The sequence below is a fragment of the Helianthus annuus genome, chromosome 1 (assembly GCF_002127325.2).
Source record: "Helianthus annuus cultivar XRQ/B chromosome 1, HanXRQr2.0-SUNRISE, whole genome shotgun sequence".
In the NCBI taxonomy this organism is placed as follows: Eukaryota; Viridiplantae; Streptophyta; class Magnoliopsida; order Asterales; family Asteraceae; genus Helianthus; species Helianthus annuus.
In genome coordinates, this window is record NC_035433.2 from 119,020,702 (window position 1) to 119,027,542 (window position 6,841).

Sequence of the window (6,841 nt, forward strand, 5' to 3'; positions counted from 1 at the left end):
TGTGGATCGCTCAGTTCTTCAAGTTTGGATTGCTGCTGTTGAAGATCTGTTCCAGATCAGTTTTAGTTGTATTTTCTGTTGTTAGATCCTGTGGATCTCAGTTGTTTTGGTTGTATCGTTCTAGTTAATCAACTGATTTATCATCAGTTGATTATCTGTTCTTGTATTGTTCATAGATCTTATGTTTTGTAAGATCAAGGGTGGTTTGGGTGTTTTCTGGGTTGGCTAAATAATAAAATTTTGTGTCACCGTTTTATCGCTATTTCTGGTGTTATTGTTGTTGGTTGTTCTTGTGTACACCTGTTTATACCATTTTTACATGGTATCAGAGCTTCATCGCTCCTGATCTGTTATTTCCGCTGTTTGATTTTGATTTTTTGTTGTTGTTGTTTGTGTTTAGGTTCTTCCCTGGTGTTCTAGGGTTTGGATCGGCTTGATCTTGGGAATATTAGTTCAGATCTGTTCACTGAAACCCTATCTTAGGGTTTCTTGGGTTGTGTGAGGGCTCGTTTACTGCTGGTGTTCATACTGCGTTGGTCTCTAAAACCCTTGAAGGTTTTAGGGCAAACTAACCTGTGTGACACTTGGTTTTCTGCATATCAGGTTTAGTAGTTCTTGAAAACTACGAATCTGATATATATTCAAGAAATTGCACCCTCTGTAAGATCGTTCTATCCTATCTTGTTTTTTCTGTTGTTGGATAGTTGAAGTCGGGGTAGTGAGGACCGGCACATATTTGTATTGTTTGTTTGTTTTTGGTTGGTTGTTGTTAGCTATTGTTCTGCGATTAGGGTTCGGCTCCTGAGTAAAGGCTTGTCCAGGCACCTTTGAGTGATGAACCTGGAATCTGGTCCCTGACTCAGTTTCGCCTTAGTTGTTTGATTGTTTGGTTCTTTGTGTGTTTTCTCTTGATAACCTGCTGTTGTCTGTTTGTATATTTGGTGTCTATTTGTTGTTGTCATTATGCCTGATACTGCTCCTAGTACTTCTCAGACATTGATTAGTAAATTGGATATAGGAGATCCGTTGTACTTACATCCTAGTGACTCCAGTAGTTTAACCATTGTTAGTATTAAACTCAAAGGAACTGAGAATTATGCTGTATGGTCTAGTGCCATGAAATTGGCTTTAGAAGCTAAAAACAAGTATGGGTTTATAGATGGTAAAGTTGAAAAATCTAAAGATGATGAAGTTTTGGCAGCCCAATGGGATAGATGCAATTCTGTTGTACTTACTTGGTTATTAAATTCTATTTCAGAAGAACTATTTCTTGGTCAAGTTTTTTCTAAACTAGCTTCTGAAGTTTGGACTGATTTAAAAGAATCCTTTGATAAGATTGATGGTTCTGTTGTATATGATCTGTATAAAAAAATAAACTGTATTTCACAAAATGGTACTACTGTTGCAGAATATTATAACAGGTTGACAACAATGTGGAAGCAGTTTGATGCAATGCTTCAACTGCCTTCATGTTCTTGTCAAGCTGCTAAGGATTACAATGATTTTTCAGCTCTTATAAAATTAATGCAGTTTCTCATGGGGCTTGATGATGTGTATCAGCCTGTGAGAACCAATATTTTGACAAGAGAATCATTTCCATCAGTTAAAGTGGCTTTCTCTATTGTATCTAGAGAAGAGTCACACAGGCTTTCTAGTAATGGAACTAAAAGTCAGAATGTGTCATTTGTCTCTAAGGCTAGCCAAAGTTTTGATAATAAGAAAAGATCAACAAGAGGACCTAACAATCTTAAATGTTCTCACTGTAATATGTTAGGTCATACTATAGACAGATGTTTTGAAATTATTGGTTATCCATCAGGGTTTAGAAGAAGAAATAATAATAATACTAATAATAACTCTTCTAATAGAGTTAATTCCACTAGTGTTAATAATAATAATAATAATAATAATAATAATAATAATAATAAGTCTAATTCTTCTGTTGGTAAATCTGCTGTTTCTTCTATGTCTGGATTGCCATTTACTTCTGAGCAGATTACCAAGTTGTTAAATCTTGTTGGTGAGAATTCAGGGTCAGAGTCACAGAATCCTAATATAGGAGGTGAGTGCTTTAATGTGTCTAATTTTGTGAGTTGTTCAAGTTCCAATGTGTTTAACAATAGTCTTGTATGGATTGTTGACTCAGGGGCGAGTCAACATATGGTTAAGTCTGATAAACATTTGATAAATAGTATTGATGTTTCTGAATTTAACATTACTGTTAGTCATCCTAATGGAACAAAGGTTAAAGTGTTGAAAATTGGTAACCTTAAGCTAACTGAAGGTGTTATTTTACAAGATGTTTTCTATGTTCCAGACTATTGTGTGAATTTGTTGTCTGTCTACAAGTTAGCTAAGGATAATTGTGTGTCTGTTGTGTTTAATGAGGAGTGTTGTTTACTTCAGGATTCCAAGTCAAAGAAAGTCCTGATGAGTGGTAGGCAAGATAGTGGGCTGTATGTTGTAGGAAATAATGGTAATTTTTCTTATGCTTGTTTCAATAGTTCTGTGAAGTCTGTCACATGGCATTCTAGGTTAGGGCACCCCTCTGATCAAGTCTTGGCTGTGTTAAAACAACATCTTAAATTAAATTCAAGTGATCATAGTCCTTGTGATATTTGTCATAGGGCTAAACAAGTTAGGGTCCCATTTCCTCTAAGTGAGCATAAAACCAAATGTGTAGGTGACTTAGTACATCTGGACTTGTGGGGTCCATACAAAGTCACAAGTTATGAAGGTTTTAAGTATTTTTTGACAATTGTTGATGATTTTTCCAGGTCTGTATGGTGCTATTTTATGGCAAGTAAAACTGAAGTTTTTGAGAATTTAAAAGGGTTTTATGAATTGATCTTAACTCAGTTTAAGAAAAGAATTAAAGTGTTCCGAAGTGATAATGGGACTGAGTTTGTTAATAATAACATAAATATGTTTTGTAAAAATAATGGAATTTTACATCAAACCACATGTTCCTATACACCACAGCAAAATGGTGTGGTGGAAAGGAAACATAGGCATCTCTTAAACACAGCTAGGGCATTGATGTTTCAGAGTGGTGTACCTTTAAAGTTTTGGCCAGATTGTGTTCTAACTGCTGTATACCTGATTAACAGGTTACCCTCTTCTGTGTTGAATAGTAGGAGTCCTTTTGAGGTTATGTTTGGTTTTAAACCCTCTTTGTCTCATCTAAGGAACTTTGGATGTTTGTGTTTCAGTACTGTTTTAAATGAACCTGATAAGTTTGCATTTCATGCAGACAAGTGTGTTTTTCTTGGTTATTCTAACATAAAAAAAGGGTATAAAGTGTGGAGTTTAGACAATAAGAAAATTTATTTTTCTAGAGATGTGAAATTCTATGAAAATATATACCCTTTTAAACTTAAAACAATTGGTAATCAAGAAAAAGTTTTTGAATTGAATCTGAATCATTTAAATTTTTTTGATCTTATAACATCTGAAGTTCCTAACATGCCCAATGATGAAGAGGGTACAAGTGGTGCACATGGTCCTGTTAGTGATGATCAGCAACCACTGTCGCCCTCTACATCAGCCCCTGTTTCTGGAGTTGAGCCTGGACAACAAACAGAACAGGCTGGCAGTAGTGGTGTAGGTAACAGTGGTAGGGCAGAGGACACTTCAGGATCACATGGTGACACTGTCCAATCTGAGGGCACACCATGTGTTAGACGTTCTTCTAGAAATGTTTCTATGCCTAAAAGGTTTGATGAGTATGTTGTTGAAGGGAGGGTTAAGTATGGTATAGAAAAGTCTGTGAATTACTCTAACTTGTCTGTTGAAAACATGTGCTTTGTGTCTAACCTGAATAAAACAATTGAACCTACTAGTTTTAATGAAGCCGTGAAAGACCCTAGGTGGGTTGAAGCTATGAATAAAGAAATGGAAGCATTGTATAAAAATGGTACATGGACATTGGTTGATTTGCCTAAAGATAGAAAAGCAATAGGGTGTAAATGGATATACAAGATAAAGTATAAGTCTAATGGTGAGATTGAGAGATTCAAAGCTAGATTAGTTGCTAAAGGTTTTAGTCAACGTGAAGGTCTAGACTTTGGAGAAACTTTTTCTCCAGTTGTAAAAATGGTAACCATTAGATGTGTTTTAAGCTTAGCTGTTAAAAATAAATGGCAAATATATCAAATGGATGTTAATAATGCGTTTCTTTATGGGTCTATTTCTGAAGATGTGTATATGAAACTCCCACCTGGTTACTTTCCTGAAAATGAGACTCGTGTGTGCAAGTTAATTAAGTCTTTATATGGGCTTAAACAAGCCCCAAGGAAGTGGAATGAAAAATTGAATGACGTGTTGCTTAAAATGGGGTTTATTCAGAGTGTATGTGACCATTCTATGTATGTTATGTCTGTGAAGTCTGTGTTTGTTGTGTTACTTGTCTATGTTGACGATATAATTGTTACGGGTAATTCTGAGGTTGATATTATGAGAGTTAAAGCTGTTTTGAGTGACAATTTCCAGATAAAAGACTTGGGTATTTTAAAGTATTTTCTGGGAATTGAAGTGTTGTATGTTGATTATGGTATTTGTTTGAATCAACGTAAATATTGCTTAGAGTTACTTAGTGAATTTGGATATTTAGGTGTTAAGCCGGTTAACACACCTATAGAGCAAAGTCATATTATTAGTAATAAGTTAAGTCAAAATCAGTCTATGGTTAAAGATGTTACTGGATTTCAGAAACTGATTGGCAAACTATTATATTTGTCTATAACTAGGCCTGATATAAGTTATCCAGTTCAGTTTCTAAGCCAGTTCATGCATTCTCCACAGGAATGCCATTTACAAATTGCATTACGGTTACTCAAGTATTTGAAACAATCCCCTGGGAAAGGGATTGTGTTTAAAAAGGAAAATGACTTTGTTTTGAAAGGGTATGTCGATTCAGACTGGGCCAAGTGTTTAACGTCTAGAAAGTCTGTGACTGGGTTTGGTATATTTCTGGGTAATTCTCTTGTGTCCTGGAAGTCGAAAAAACAGAGTGTTGTTGCTAGGTCTACCGCTGAAGCGGAGTATAGAGCTATGTGTTCTGCTTGTTGTGAAGTTATGTGGATTTTAAATCTGTTAAAAGAGTTATATGTTGAGTGTAGTTTACCTGTGAATTTGTTTTGTGATAGTCAGTCTGCTATCTCTATTGCGTTTAATCCTGTGTTTCATGAACGGACTAAACATTTTGAGCTTGATTTGCATTTTTTGAGAGAAAAAATTTCAGCTGGGGTTGTTGTTCCAGTTAAGGTAACTTCTGAGCAGCAATTAGCTGATTTGTTTACCAAAGGGTTGAATGGGTCACAACATGACACTTTATGTGAAATGTTGGGCATGTTGGATGTTTTCACTGTATGAATTATGGGGGGATGTTGAGAAGTATTGGACTTATATTGTTTCTCTAATTCATTCAGTGGGTATTTATTTGGGCTCTTATTTACTGGGCTCCTGTTGACTGGGCCTGTTCAGGTTGTTACTGGCCTGTTGAGGTTGTTACTGTGCAATATATTTTGTTGCAACTTGTTGTAACTGATTATGGGCTATTTGTGACATTGTTATAAGTGCAAGGGTTGAAAGTGTTTATATTGAGGGGCTCCGGTTGTTACATCATATCCTTGAGGACTAAAGTATAACATCTATTGTTACATCATATATAAGCTGATTGTCTTGTTAGGGTTTCATTATTCGAGACTCTTCTCTTTCTCTCTTGTTACGCAGACTTGTGGATCGCTCAGTTCTTCAAGTTTGGATTGCTGCTGTTGAAGATCTGTTCCAGATCAGTTTTAGTTGTATTTTCTGTTGTTAGATCCTGTGGATCTCAGTTGTTTTGGTTGTATCGTTCTAGTTAATCAACTGATTTATCATCAGTTGATTATCTGTTCTTGTATTGTTCATAGATCTTATGTTTTGTAAGATCAAGGGTGGTTTGGGTGTTTTCTGGGTTGGCTAAATAATAAAATTTTGTGTCACCGTTTTATCGCTATTTCTGGTGTTATTGTTGTTGGTTGTTCTTGTGTACACCTGTTTATACCATTTTTACAATCTTTAGTCATGTCAAGTTTTTGTGTCGGATTGCACTATAACTATGCTTTGTAAACCTTGACATTATTTATAAATGGTAAAAAAACAATAAATTAAAAACAAATGACTCTATATTGGATCTTGATTCTGATTCTTGGGTCCCACATTTCCTACCTTCCGGTAGTTGGCACATACATCTTGTCAAATCACCATTAGCATCCAAAGCTTAATTAAATATCATCAATCAACCACCATTCATCATGCATCATCCACCATGCACCATGAACACCCGACGACTAGGATTTATTTTCTGACGACAATCGGGGTTTAACTAAACTTTTTAAGTGAGTGATCGAAATTTTTGCCTAAAATTAAGAGAAAATTACCAATCTAGCCATGAACCAACATCATTTTCAAATATAGCCAGCTGAGGCGTCTCTATGAAGACGTCTCATAGAAACCCGAGCAACTGAAGCGTCTCTTGCAGACGTTTCAAAACATCCAATTAAAAATGGACACGTGGCATTACCTATTCCCACTAAAAATTACAAACGTGTCCCACTAAGATTACATACGTCTCTTTAAAATCTTGATCATGAGTTTCTTGGAAATAAGAGACGTCAGCAATCTTAGTGGGACACGTCTGTAACTTTTAGTGGGAATAGATAACACCACGTGGACATTTTTAAGTGAGCCTTTTTGAAACGTCTGCAAAAGACGTTTCAGTTGCTTGGGTTTCAATGAGGCGTCTTAAATAAAGACGCCTCAGATGACTATATTTGAAAACGATGTTGCTTAATGGCTA